This window comes from Eschrichtius robustus, chromosome 1 (genome assembly GCF_028021215.1).
Source record: "Eschrichtius robustus isolate mEscRob2 chromosome 1, mEscRob2.pri, whole genome shotgun sequence".
Lineage (NCBI taxonomy): Eukaryota > Metazoa > Chordata > Mammalia > Artiodactyla > Eschrichtiidae > Eschrichtius > Eschrichtius robustus.
In genome coordinates, this window is record NC_090824.1 from 66,271,854 (window position 1) to 66,286,487 (window position 14,634).

The 14,634-nt window shown below is 39.3% G+C and overlaps 1 protein-coding gene across 10 annotated transcripts in view; it reads right to left on the reverse strand.

Annotated features, from left to right (window-relative positions):
- The window catches only part of AKAP6 (A-kinase anchoring protein 6), a 580,300-nt gene that overhangs the window by 475,977 nt on the left and 89,689 nt on the right, over nucleotides 1-14,634 (reverse strand). For all 10 annotated transcript variants that reach the window (XM_068546345.1, XM_068546336.1, XM_068546308.1 and 7 more), the window contains one exon: nucleotides 2,877-3,088. The gene's annotated coding sequence lies outside the window, so the exon portion shown is untranslated. The remainder of the gene's footprint in view (nucleotides 1-2,876; nucleotides 3,089-14,634) is intronic.

Sequence of the window (14,634 nt, forward strand, 5' to 3'; positions counted from 1 at the left end):
AGTTTGATGGAGTAAAGATGACTGCTCTGATGGTATACACAGTTAAGATGCTATAAAACTAAGATGACTGTGGGTAAGCAGGTGGGCATCACAGTCAAATCACATTGATTTGGAATCCTGGTCCAATAACTTATTAACTATATGACCTTAGCCGAATTTGGTAACCTGGCTAAGACTTAGTTTCTGTAAAATGTAAATAATAATAACTTAATCCTATAAAATGAGATTGTTACTCTCTATCTCATAATGTCATTATAAGGGCCGAATAAGTTACATACAATGTTTAGTCCAGTGCCAATACATAATAAGAATTGAATAAATAAGAGCTGTGGTTGTTACTATGATTTTTCTTTTTATCACCCCACCATGGCCTAGTTATCTACAAAGAATTAACTTCTTTGTATCTTTGTAATTCAGTGAAGAAAGCCATAACCAAAAGCATAGAGGAAGTTAGTTTCTTGTCAGGCTTCCATGGTCTAAACTTGGCCACACAATAAATATGATCTTAATGATCTTTCACTAATCACTGTGAAACAAAATTCTCTAAATTCTAGAAAGTTTCAGTGAAACACCACAAAATGCAGCCATAGAGCAATCTCTCCCATCCCCCATACACACGCACACCCCATCCACCCCTTGGGGATATATTAAACTAAGACAACTGAAATAGCCTTAGCCAGTAATTAAGACACACAGCTAATCAGAGAGCAGCACAGGCTGTGGCCCTCTGCAAAGAAACCGAGCACCCAGGATGACAGCTCCCGTTACTAGGGCTTTGTTCTCCTAGAGCAAAAAGAGCACAAAAGCATAAAGTTGGGGAACTGCAAAAGCATTTTGAACATTTGCAGAGGCGAGGAGAGATCACAGGCTCCTCTAAACTAGAAGGAGATTCTACCAGATAACTGCGTCAGCCCACACCCTCCAGCGCCTTCCCCACCCTCAAAGCATGACTCCACTTTTCCTATCATTGCCTTTAAGGAATCTGGCTTCTGCGACTTCCAGTAATGGTACAAATCACCCATGATGAAGCAGCTGAGAACACTGTTAGACAAAAGAAACAAAAATTAAGCAAATAGGAAACTCCTTAAAATGCTGCCTTTGGTTATTTTTATTCCTAGCAATTTATGTTACCAAAGCAAGTCTTTCTTCATTGCTTTTCCTTGGAAGTAATACTTTAAATGAATTCCAACGGCCACTGAGTGATTTTCTCCAGACCCTTAATCCAGCCACTAGACACACTTTCCCCTCCCCCATCACCATCTAGCACTCCTCCCTGTCACCTTAGAGCTTCTGACTTAGCTGTATTCACACCCAGAAGTCCCAGCAGAGCTTTCTGTTCACATTTTACGACATAAAAAAAGCAGGCAATGAACAACCCATGCTCCTAAGTGCCTGCGATAAAGCCAGGCTGAGCTGACCTCTCCCATCCCAAACAGCTGCATGTCAGGCACATAAACTTAAAGGACCAAGAGCAGCATGTGTGTGATGTGTATAAACAAACTAATTAAATCCAAGGTGTTTCATCCCAGCTAGTGCTTAATGGGACCAATAGGCTAGACTCTGTGCAAAAAAACCCACAAAAAAACAAAAAAAACAAATCACTCCAAGCTAGCAAGAGGTACTGCTTTTCCTGCTTCCTGTGATGCATCTCTTTTAGGCTCAATAAACAGCCTCAAGGGTCACCATTCATTCCTGTACGACTTTTCAAATAAAAACTATCAGCTTGGCAGCACTGAGCCAAAGACCACTCCCTGATCCCAAGTGGACACACTGATCAATTGGACTGACATGCGCCTCCTCCTTTCCCTCCCTTAGTAGCAATCAGCTGCACCTGGGAAATCCATTGCCCAAAACAAAAGGCAACTCACTGCTCCTTATCTGATAATGACAGGTCATATTTTTTAGAAAAAAAATTAATAATAATGAAGAGGCTTAAAGACAGAGCTAGGAGTTGAAATAAGCACCATACGTGTTTACATAGAGTTTCAGAATTGAGTTGAGGTTATGACTGAGCCCACAGATCTGTATTTGCCACAGTCACTGAGGACTCTGCTATTTATTCATCTTATCAGATTCTGGTTAAAGTTAAGCAAGAGGTAGCAACACCACTGCCACTTGCAGAGGCTCTCCATAGGGTTACCCTTCACTGCAACTGCCGCAGAGAGGAGACTTGTTACAAGTCAGCCTGCAGATAACTCCAGCTATTTTGAGGACTAGCTAGAGATGAAAAAATATTGTGGCAGTCTTTCAACTAACTATGAAGGACACGGGTCGAAGGACTACCATATAAATCAATAGGCTCAAGTAATTTCATTTTGTTTGGGTCTCTATGTTTTTAAAAAATTCTGTCTTGAACATTCAAGAGATCCCCTTTCACATCAGGGTTATGTCAAATGCTTATTCAGCATTCGTTCCTTGCCATGAAGAAACTGAAACCCAACCGAGGTAAATACTGAATTTCATATTGTAAATCACTTAATATTTCATAAATCACAAGAGCAAATAGGGGACAAATGAGCTCTCCCCATAAAAAAGAAATAGATATCTTTACAATCTTTAAATACTGTGAACTGCTCAATTTAGAGCCTATTTGGGGTTTTGCAATAGAAAAATGTCTTATGTTTATGAAAAATTCCATGAGAACACTAAAAATAACAGGCAGAGATAGAACAAGAATAATTCCACATATTTTGATTCCTCTATGACTCTTATAGGCCTTTGTCTTAACCCAGCAGCCTGAAAACAGATTTAGGTAAAACAGCCCTTCTTTCCCTAGTCCATTTTAAGCAGACAACATCCTCCCATCACCGCCTTAGCAGACACCGACTAAGCAAGAAAACAGCCATAAAATAAAGGCCCAGACATTTAACACTCACCATCTCCTGCTCCCACCGCCTTCTTTTGATGTTTACAGCACATCTGTAGGATGCAATACTAGAAGATGCCTTGTTTGACCTGCTGCATGATGCTGTGACATCAGTTCAGATGATGCAGCTCATTATGGGAAAGACTGCTGTTGCTATGGCAACTGGGATGTGCTAGGAATCCTTGCTGCATTTCCAGTGGAGCCTGAGACAATACGGAAGCCCTGTAAGAAACAGACAATATGCAAAATTTAGATCAAAGGAAGAGGATCCCTCATTGGGCTAAAATCCATAGGTTTAAAAGGGATTTCCCTGAAGTCATTTTGGAAAAAATAAAAATTACCTCCTACTTTGTTGTTACACGCTTAGAAAAAGGGGAGGGGGGAATGAGATTTAGTGCTAAAACAAATAAAAACTCAAATGGACAATGTTTCTCTGTTAGGCAATTTGATTACTTTTTCCTCTCTGGACAGCATTTCAATTACTTTTTTTTAAAGTTATTAAGAAGAATTTTTCTCATTTGTCAAAGACCAAAAGAACAAAGCAAGGAACAGAAAAAAAAACTAAAAATGGAATATAAACAGCTGAGAAAGTGACTCTAATTCTAAAGAAAATAGGCTTTAATTCTCAGAATATGGACAAACTCCTACCAACAAAGTCTGTCCTAATCATTTCCACTGATGGACACCAACCCAGACACATGACATGTGACACAGAACCTTCTCATGCAGACTAGCCCCAGCTCTCACTTGAGCATTGGATAGGCACATTGGATAGGAAGGAGGTTTAGAATCTAGGGGGCACACCACATCACCTTCAACTTCTCGGGCCCCTTCCCTTGACATGCAGAGAACCCTTACCACTCAGAGCCAAAATGCAAGAGTCTTTTTCTGGGACCAAACCTGGTAGTTGGAACAAATGGCAGACCTGCTAGAAACTTCCTAAATCATTGGCATTCCAAACATTGGGGTTCTGTTTTCCTCTCTATGGGGCAATGAGACACACAGGAGGAAATTACTCACACCCCTCCCCCCACAAAAGTTGAAACTGCGTGAAAAGCCACATTTAGATAAGACATAGTGAGGTATTCCTCTAGTTCGTAAAAGAAAAGCAAATCTAAAGCAATCATTTCTTTCCACTCCTGAGCAGAAACAAACATTATGTGATGCGAACTGGGGAGAAGGAGACATGGACAAAGCAGCCATCTCTTGCATATTTAATACTCTCAGACCATGGATAGAGAGAGAATCAAGCTGACCTACATACATCCACTCTATCTGTACAACTCTGGGGAAGAACAACATTCTAAAACCCCCAAATCTAATGAGACAATTATGTCGTCCCCTCCTACTTGAGATTTTAAATGGCATTGTTAACCAGCAGCATGGGGGATGGGGAGATGAAATAGCAGAAGGAATTCAGGCAGTGGCTTGGTAAATGGGGGCTGATAAAATGCCTGAAAGATGCCAAGATCCTAGCAGGGTGCACCATCAGCTATGCACAGAGCATCCCCTCCCTGATGCAAAGCCAGGATTGTTCTTGCTTCACCTAATGAGGAATTGGGAGGCCAAGAGCAAGATGTGAAGCTGCCTGCCCAAGTCATCCGTGCTCTCAGTCATGGGCAGAGCCTGACTCCCACCCTTATCTTAGGCCACATGCCACACCAAGGGAAGTAACAGGCAGCCACTCCAGTGCAAAGAGCACTGATCTGGGATTCAGGAAACCCAAGTGTTAATGCCAGTTCCTCCAGTGAGCATCTGTGTAACAACAGGTCAATAAATTAACCTCTCTGGGCCTCAAGTTTTTCATCTGCAGAGATGATGGATTTAGCTAATAACCATGGTTTTCAAGTTTTTTGTTAGTAGTGGAACCCTATCTTCTAATGATACAGACCAAAGCTGGGCTGCCCTGATTGAGAGGGGATAAGAAGCCCAGAGCCAAGTTTGATGAGCTCTTCTCAACCCCATCCCCCATCTCATCTGCTATGATCTGACCTCTGAAGGCACTCTTATGAAACCCTCAGCCACAGGGGAAGATGGAGTGAAAGTCATGGCTCTATAACAATATTATCAGCCTTTCCATAACTGAAATCCACCGTTCTATAAAAGGGAGAGAAGAGGGTGGGATCAGGTGTTCCAGATTTGAATATGGCTTCTCAGTATGAGTTTCCTTTGCCAGAAAAAAGTCATTGGTTTGGTGGGAAGAGATGGATGTCTCATCGAATCTGAGGCCAAGTCAGACTTTTAACAACCTGACGTGGCTGAATTACTGGCCCCCAAAATGGCCTGGATTGGCTTAAAAAGTGGACCCATAAAGCAGAAGCAAGTCATGAAGTATTTTCTTGCTGTGTGAATGGGGCTGTAGTAATTCACCTTGAATTTCCCAATGGCCTTTCTCACTACCCCCAAATCCTCAACTTGTGGTATTGTTTTGAGGATTGCATGCACTAATGTTTATAAAAGCATTTGGAAACCAAAAACGTCACAGAAACGTTGAACCTTGTTAATATTGTCGTTAACAGCCCACTCACCCCAGTCAGGGGAGGCTATTTAGCTCTCGCCTGTAGGTCCAGTAAGATTCTGGGCTCTGGAATAAGATGGTTAGGAAATGGCTTACAAAGTCTGCACAGCTACCAATGAGGGCTTACCCCTCACTACTCACTTCAGGGAAGGTAATGGACAAGGGGTCCTCCCGGAGGACAGAGCCAGGGCCATGGGCAGAATGGATAAACAGCCCCTCTTGGAGAACAGAGCCAGGGCCATACCAAGGAAACTCTCCTACTTCCAGGTGGCCATTCTTACTAGCCAAGGGTCATTTCTACCCTAAGCAATGTTACTTGGCAATACTGTTGATGTTTTATTATTTTCAGGTTTCCAGGAGAACAGAGCTACAGAATTAACCAGAGGTCGAAATCTTATGCAGAAGGAGAAGGGGTTTAGTTAATCCTTTACCAACAATGCCCAATTCTGGAATTCTGGCTTCAAAATTGACCTTCATTCACAAAATATACAAATACTCAAGCACTCTAACCACAGGCCTACATGACCATATACCCATGCTGGCTGTAGATGCTGTTTTAATCAGTATATACTTTCTGAGAACATTTGTTGGCCAAAAATATTTGGACACCAAATTACAGTGGTCATTTGTGGCTCTTACTGTTGTCAAACACACGCCATCCCTTCTACTTTTTTTAGATAACCGCACAGATATTATTATTAATCATGGGTGATCAGAATAGAATTTGCAACCATAATATTAATAATAAGCTCAGTTATTATTGTAGTTAGCTAATGTTTGGATTTATTATTTCCTCTCAGACATTACCTCTTCCACATTCTAACTTATATGCTTTGGGTGGGAATCCAACCAAGGAATGCAGAATGCCACTCAGTCTTAAGCCAATAAGCTTGTTCTATCCCCAGACATACAGAAATTAGTTCAGAGATGGTGTGAGACCCCACTGAAGCCAATAAGATACAGTGAGACATTGTAAAGAAATCACTGTTGGCTCCTGGTTTTGAAAGGGTGTCAAATCTGAAGTAGCTCATCCATTTTGTATTCATGAGTGAAGAACGTGTCTAAGCCAACAGAGGGAGGGCTGAGCTGAGTTGAGAGAAAAGAAACTGAGTTCTGATGACACTGCTTGGGCCAGAAATCAGCCCTACTCTGACTCTGTAGGTTATAAGAGCCAAAAAGTCCCTTTTCTTCTTCAGCCAGTATGTTTTGGGATTTCAGTCACAGTAAACAGAGCCCTAACTGATCCAATCATTGAAGAAACCGTGTAAGGCATAAATTGGCACCATTAGCATGAAGTGTACTTGGAAGAAAAAAAAAAAAAGCTTGGGCTCTGGAGTGGTGCATGAGACTGAACAGTGAGACCCCTCAAAGGGCTAGGGTCAGGGCCAGAGCTGGCAAGATCCCCTCACAAGGAAGGTGCAATGTGTTATTCATCTTTTCTCCTAGACATTCCCGGACTTGACAGTGACTACATACTCCAATCAGCTTAAGCCCCACTCCTCTGTCCTTTCCCAGGCAAAATTCCCATCAGCAAAGGCCAAAAAGCCTCCAAAAGCCCAGGGAGGATGGATTAGCTCCTGAATGAACACCTCGATTTGGAACCTGAAGCAAACCTTGGGGTGATTTTCACTAAAGAAACTGGCCCCAACCTGGTCAAAGGTCTCCCTGTCATCTTCTGAATTTAAGATTTTCTCTTGCGCAACTTTAGAGTTAATATGGTTTGCTGCTTCACTAGATTTAAGGCCAAACAAAAACATTCGACATAAAACCAAGTGGCTTTAATGTGCTGGTGGAAGTCCAGTTGTGCTGAGTTATATAGGTACAGGAAATACCTATATATGTCAGGACCAACATATGATGAGGGTTTATGTGCTGTTTAAACTTTGCACTGGCATTTCTGGGCCTTTCCTGTTGTAGTATTCAATTTTTTCATAGGTCTTAATCTTATCTACTCAAGTAGACAGCTCTTTAGGATACTACCAATGTCTTGTGTTACTTTTGATTCCCCCATAACCTTTAGTGCACTCCTAGGCATAAGTAATCCCCTAACAAGTCCTTCTTAATTCTTAATTTCTTTTTTGTTAAAGTAACATTGTTTCCATTCTTGGCAAAGAAAAATTTCCAAACAGCTTTCTCCTTATCACAGCAGAGTTTGAAATGTTATAAGATTTTACTAAGGCTTACATGTGTAAGTCTTTTCCCCTTCCTTTTGCTGCCTAAAATAACAAAAAGTAATTTGCTACTAAGAAAATCTGACCAAAAATGATAACGCAAGCCAGCAAACAAACATTTAATATGTGTCATCAGAGACAGAAGGAATAGTGATCATGATACCTGTTTCAAGTTATTTACAACTGAGTCTTTTAATTAACATAGAATTTTCAGCCCACACGGTCTTTTAAAAAACTAGATTCCTCCCCTTACCTGAGAAAAATCATGAATAAAATAACTAACCCTCATTTACACATATTCTCCCGGCATAAGAATAAAACATTCTAGAAAGATGGAGTTTCCTGAGATAACTTTAGTTAGAAAAAGTGATTCCCTTTTCTATGGAAAAGAAACAAATTACATCATACCTTCATATGTAAAATTCCTACAGTAAATAGTACGTTAAAGGGCTCACTAAATCAAAGTTACAAGTAGCTCTGATAAAAGAGATTTGTTTTACAAGGTACAAACATTTTTTTTAGTGAATAATCCAATTTAGTAAATGTACTCTTAAAAATCAGCTCTATATAAAGTACAGAGTTACACACCATTGGTAAAGTTATCTTCATTTGCTAGAGTGCTATGAAACAAACAAGAGAGCTGAAATGTTCAGCCGATTACAAGTATCCATTTTGCTTTACATCTAACTGAGTCGTTATATCAGGCTGCCTTATATTCCATTAACTAGATGCATGTCTGTCATGGAAACAACTTCAAGCATCTTCAGGGCAAAGACTAAGTCTTCCAGAGCAGAGTAGGTTGTGTAGCAAACACTTGTTGTGTACATTGCCTAGTAAATGCTTCTTTACATGAGTTTGTCAAACTCAGAGACTTGATCCTGGCCAGCTAAAGATATGCAATTAGAAACTCCCAAACCACCATCAAACATAAATATACATGCATATAAACACATACACATATAGACTTTAAAACATAGGTGAGAATGAGTTTTTGCACATAATCCCAATATTTCCCTCTTACTCTAGCCAATGATAACATTTTACTTTTAAATGTACTAATTTACTGCTGGTCTAAACATTCTATCAAAATGTATTTATTGTAAAGACATTTCACCATAATACAAAATATTATTGCTTCATGGAATTCTTTGGAAAAGGATTACACAGACACAAACATAAAAGTAAATCTAAAATATTCATAACTATACATGTCACAAAAAGAACATATACCATAATAAATACACTGAGATAACATACAAAACAATAAAGTCCGGTAATAAAAGCATTGCTTTACCTAGCTCTATGTTTATAGTGCTTGCTTGGTGCTATGGACTGAATATGTGTATCCCCCCAGAATTCACATGCTGAAATCCTAACCCCCAAGGTAATGGTATCAGGAAATGGAACTTTTGAGAAGTGACCAGGTCATGAAGGTGGATTGCTCACAAATGGGATTAGCGCCCTTACAAAAGAGGCCCCAAAAAGCTCCCTTGACCCCTTTTACCATGTGAGTACAAAGCAAAGAGCATTGTCTATGAACCAGGAAGTGGGTTCTCACCAAACACAGAATCTTCCAGCCCCTTGATCTTGGACTTCCCAGACTCCACAACTGTGTGAAATTAATGTCTGTTTTTTATAAGCTACCCAGTCTATGGTGTTTCTGTTATAGCAGCCCAAACAGATTAAGATCCCAGCTCCTCAAAACTAAGCTGTGTTTCTATACACCTACAACAAAAGATAAATTAAGAAAACAATCCTATTTACAATGGAGTCAAAAAGAATAAAATACCTAGTAGTAAATTTAACCCAGGAAGGTGAGAGATCAGTACACTGAAAATTATAAAACACTGATGAAAGAAATTAAAGAAGACACACATAAATGGAAAGGTAGCCCATGTTCATGGATTAGAATAAATAATATTGTTAAAATGTCCATACTACTCAAAGCAATTTTCAGATTCAATTTAATCCCTATGAAAATGCCAGTGCATTTTTTACAGAAATAGAAAAAACAACCCTAAACTTTGCATGGAACCAAAAAAGATCACAAATAACTAAAGCAATCTTGAGCAAGAAGAACAAAGCTGGAGGCATCACACTTCCTGATTTCAAACTATCATACAAGGCTATAGAAAGCAAAACAATATGGTACTGGCAGGAAAATAAACACATAGATCAATGGAACAGAATAGAGAGCCCCAAAACAAACCCATGCATATGTGGTCAACTAACTTTCAACAAAGGCACCAAGAACACAAAATAGGAAAAGATAGCCTCTTCAGTAAGTGGAGCTGGGAAAACTGGATATCCACATGCAGAAGAATGAAATTGTGCCCTTATCTTACATCATACACAAAAATAAATTCAAAATGGATTGAAGACTTAAGGAAAAGACCAGAAACCATAAAAATTCTCAGAAGAAAATATAGGGGAAAAGCTCCTTGACATTGGTCTTGGCAGTAATTTTTTGGATACAACATCAAAAGCACAGACAACAGAAGCAAAAATAAATGAGACTACATCAAACTAAAAAGTTTCTGCATAGCAAAGGAAACAATCAAGAAAGAAGAAAATATTTGCAAACCATATATCCAATAAAGGTTTAATATCCAAAATAAAAAAGAATTCTTACAACTCATAGCAAAAAAACAAATAATCCAATTTAAAAATGGGCAAAGGATCTGAATAGACACTTTTCCAAAGAAGACATACACATGGCCAAAAGGTATATGAAAGATGTTCAACCTCACTAATCAGGAAAATGTAAATCAAAACCACAATGAGATATCACTTCACACCTACTAGGATGTCTGTTATCAAGAAGACAATAGATAACAAATATTGTCCAGAATGTGGAGAAAAGGGAGCCCTTATACACTGTTGGTGGGAGTGTAAACTGGTACTGCCACTATGGGAAACAGTATGGAGGTTCTTCAAAAAATTAAAAATAGAACTACCGTATGATCCATAAATCCTACTTCTGGGTATATATCCGAAGGAAATGAAATCACTATCTCAAAGAGATATCTGCCCGCCAATGTTCATTTCAGCATTACTCACAATAGCCAAAATATACAAACAACCTAAGTGTCCATCAAAAGATGAAAGGATAAAGAAAATGTGGAAGACATATATAATCTGTGGAAGATATCTATATACGGGATTTATATCTCCCATTCCATATGAGTGTGTGCGTGTGTGTGTGTGTGTATAAAATACATTCAGCCATAAAAAAGAAGGAAATACTGCCATTTGTAACAACATGGATGAACCTGGAGGGCATCGTGCTAAATGTAATAAGCCTGAGAAAGAGACAAATACTGTATGGTATAAGTGGAATCTGAAAAAAAAAATTTAAACTCATAGAACAGAGAATAGAATGGTGGTTGCCAGGGTCTTGGGGAAGATGTTGATCAAAGGGTACACACTTTCAATTATAAGATGAGTAAGTTCTGAGGATGTAATGTACAGCATGGTGACTATAGTTGATAATTCTGTATTGTATATTTGAAATCTGCTGAGAGTGTATCAATAGACCTTATGCATTCTCACCAAAGAAACCAAAAAACAAAAACCCAGTGGCCATGTGAAACGATAGATGTGTTAATTAAGTTGATTGTGGTAATCACTTCACAATGTATATGTATAGCAAATCATCACATTGTACAAATTAAATATATTACAATTTGATTTGTCAACTATACCTTGATAAAGCTGGGGGATAGAGGGAGAAAATAACAACAACAACAACAACAAGAAAAAAGACACCCAGATCTTGTATGGAATTGAGCCAAGTGCTTCCTAACTAATATAAGATCAAAATACTTCAGGACCTGTTTTAGTTGGTGTGCTGGCCCTTGGCTTAATGTCTTAAAACACCCAAGAAGTGTGGCATAACTGTAGATAGTACCTGCTGTAGTTGGTCAGCACTTTAATAATGTGCCATTCAGGTTTTAAAATGTTAGTGGTGTGCTGTAGAGTATCACAAATAGTACAAGAGATGAGCTAGACTGAAAAAAAAAGATGATGTGTCACAGTAAAAATGAGCCAGCACCATTTATCTATCTGGGACTTCAAGTGGTGATTTAAAATAAGTAAATACCACCCCCCCTCCCCCGCCCCCCGCCAAAGTGGCGCCATTCTGAGGCACTGTTTCTGATGCTGTGTGGGCTCCCATGTATTGGTGGGCTTTGAAATCAGCTTTGGAGTCTCCTTCATAGGAGACAGCCTTATGAGTAACTGTCACGCAGACGGTGGGACCTGAGGAGAGTCTAAGTCCCACCTGCTCCATGGTCTCCCTCACAAACCTGCTTTGGTTCCTAAATTACCTCAGAATCCACTCCACTCAGTTGGAAGCTAATGAATGTTTTGGAGGAGAGGTGTCACCATCTGCCATCGCAGCCACTGATACCCGCAAGGCAGTGCGTGCTGTGGGACAGGCACTAAGCAGATGAGTGGGAAGACAAATAGGTTGAAGCCCCACCACTAACAGCCACGGGAAATCGGGCAAGGCATTAACCTCTCTCAGAGTCCTCAACTGTAAAATGAGGAGTAACTGCTCTGCTTACCTAACAGTGATATGAGAATCTAGGAAGCAAATGCCGTATTTGTTAAGTGTTATAAGAAAGAAAGAGGGAAAGGAGGAAATGAGGAAAGGGAAAGGGAAAAAGAAAATGTTGGAAGGGAAAAGAGAAGGAAGAAAAAGAGGAAAAGAAGGAGGGAGGGAGGTAAGTAAAGGGACAGGGGAATGAGGAAGAGAAAAAAGGGCAGGGAAAAGGGAAGGAGGAATGAAAAAAAGAGGGGAGGAAAAGAGCAAGGGAAATGGGGGAAAGTGGAAGGGGAGAAGCAACAGGAAGGGAAAGGGGCACAGAGGAAGGGAAAGGGGCACAGAGGAAGGGAAAAGGTGCGAAGGAATGTAGGCTTTGGAGCCTGAATTCTTCTAGGCTCTGCTCCCACCTAAGTGTTTGTCCTTGGGCAAAGCATTTATCTAAGCTTCACATTTCTCCTCTGGGAAATGGGGATAATAATTCTGCCTTTCAATGTTATTATTAAGATTATCTATTCACTTTTTCAACCAATATTTAGTGAGCACCATTCTAGGTGCTTGGCATGCATCAGTAAACAAACAGACCAGAATCTCTGTCTTTGGGGAGCTGACATTCTAGTATGAATCGAAGTGTCTAGCATGGTACTTGGCATATACCAGACACTCAGTAGATGTTAATTAATATTTTCATTGATACTAACAATGTATGGTGTTTATAAAATGTAAAATATTATTATTAGCTCAAATTAATCAGATTAGCCAGATTCCATTTCTATGGAGAAATGGAACTTAGTAAACTCTGATGAGGAAGGGAAGAAAGTTCCGGCAAACCAGATGGTACCAGGGAGAGAGACTGAGGTGGAACCCCTGTGTGCCCAGGATGCACCACCCTGCAGCATCAGTTGAAGAAAACTGCTCTTCAACTGAAACACCCACTGTGGACTGTTAAATGAGGAGAAAAAAACTACTATAATATTTGAGATGTTACATGTATTTTTCAAAGCCCCCCAGGTTATTCTAATGATCAGTCAGAATTGAGAACCGCTGAACTAAATAATTCATATGTGAATAATTGAAACTTTGCTGCACTATGTGAAGTATAAGTATATAATTAATGTACATGAAGGATCGCTATGCACTTCCTGTGGCTAGAACAGGAACTTTTGAGTTTTTCTACTAAGGGTGACATATTCGTTCTGATCCACACTTTACTTGTTCACTTGACTTACAGAAGGTGCGGGGGAGTATGCAAGATGAGAGAAGTAGAATGAAAGGATCTTGAATGTGCCTTAAAGAGGGCTCAGTCTAGGGGGTGAGGGGGATGTGGAGCCACTCAGAATTTTAAACTAGGAAGAGGCATATTCTAAAGGCTATCCTTCTAAGAGTTTTATAACACGTCCTCATCTGGAATTCCTAGAAACGGGCTCTTCTATTAATCTCTAAATTGGTATAGTTCTCCCTTTTTTTTTTGTATCTAAAAGCTATCTTTTAAAAATACACTCTCGGACTTCCCTCGTGGTCCAGTGGCTAAGACTCCGCGGTCCCAATGCAGGGAGCCAGGGTTTGATCCCTGGTCGGGGAACTAGATCCTACATGCTGCAACTAAGAGTTCACATGCCACAACTAAAGATCCCGCATGACACAATGAAGATCCCTCACATGGCAACAAAGTTCCCACATGCTACAGCTAAGACCTGGTGCAGCCAAATAAATAAATATTTAATAAATAAATAAAAATACGCTCTCAGCTTAAATTACTAAGGAGACATATATACAGCAAAGGTATACAGAGTAAGGGATTCAAATATTTTAGTCAAATATGAGTTACTTTTTGAGAAATAAGGAAGAATAAATGAGAGAAAAATTATAATAATTATTCTTATAATAGCTAACTATGTGAGAGGCACGGTTAGGGTATGTATTAATTCATTTAATCATTAAATAATCCTGTGAGAAAGGTACTGAGTCTCATTTTGCAGATAAGGAACAGAGGCGCTAAGAGTTGCTCAAGATCTTGCTGCTATAAGTGGCAGAAACAGGATTTGAATCCAGGTGGGTGGACTGACTACAGAGCCTGTACTCTTTTTTCTTTTAATTAAAGTATAGTTGATTTACAATGTTGTGTTAGTTTCTGGCATACAGCAAAGTGATCCAGTTATACATATATATATATATATATATATATGTATTCTTTTTCATATTCTTTTCCATTATGGTTTATTACAGGATATTGAATATAGTTCCCTGTGCTACACCGTAAATCCTTATTGTTTACTGATTTTACTTACATAATATGTATCTGTTAATCCCATACTCCCAATTTATCCCTCTCCCTCCCCTTTCCTCTTTGGTAACCATAAGTTTGTTTTCTATATCTGTGAGTCTGTTCCTATTCATAAATAAGTTCATTTGCATCATATTTTAGATTCCACATATATGTAATATCATATGGTATTTGTCTTTCTCTTTCTGACTTACTTCACTTAGTATATTTATCTCTAGGTCCATCCATGTTGCTGCAAATGGCATTATT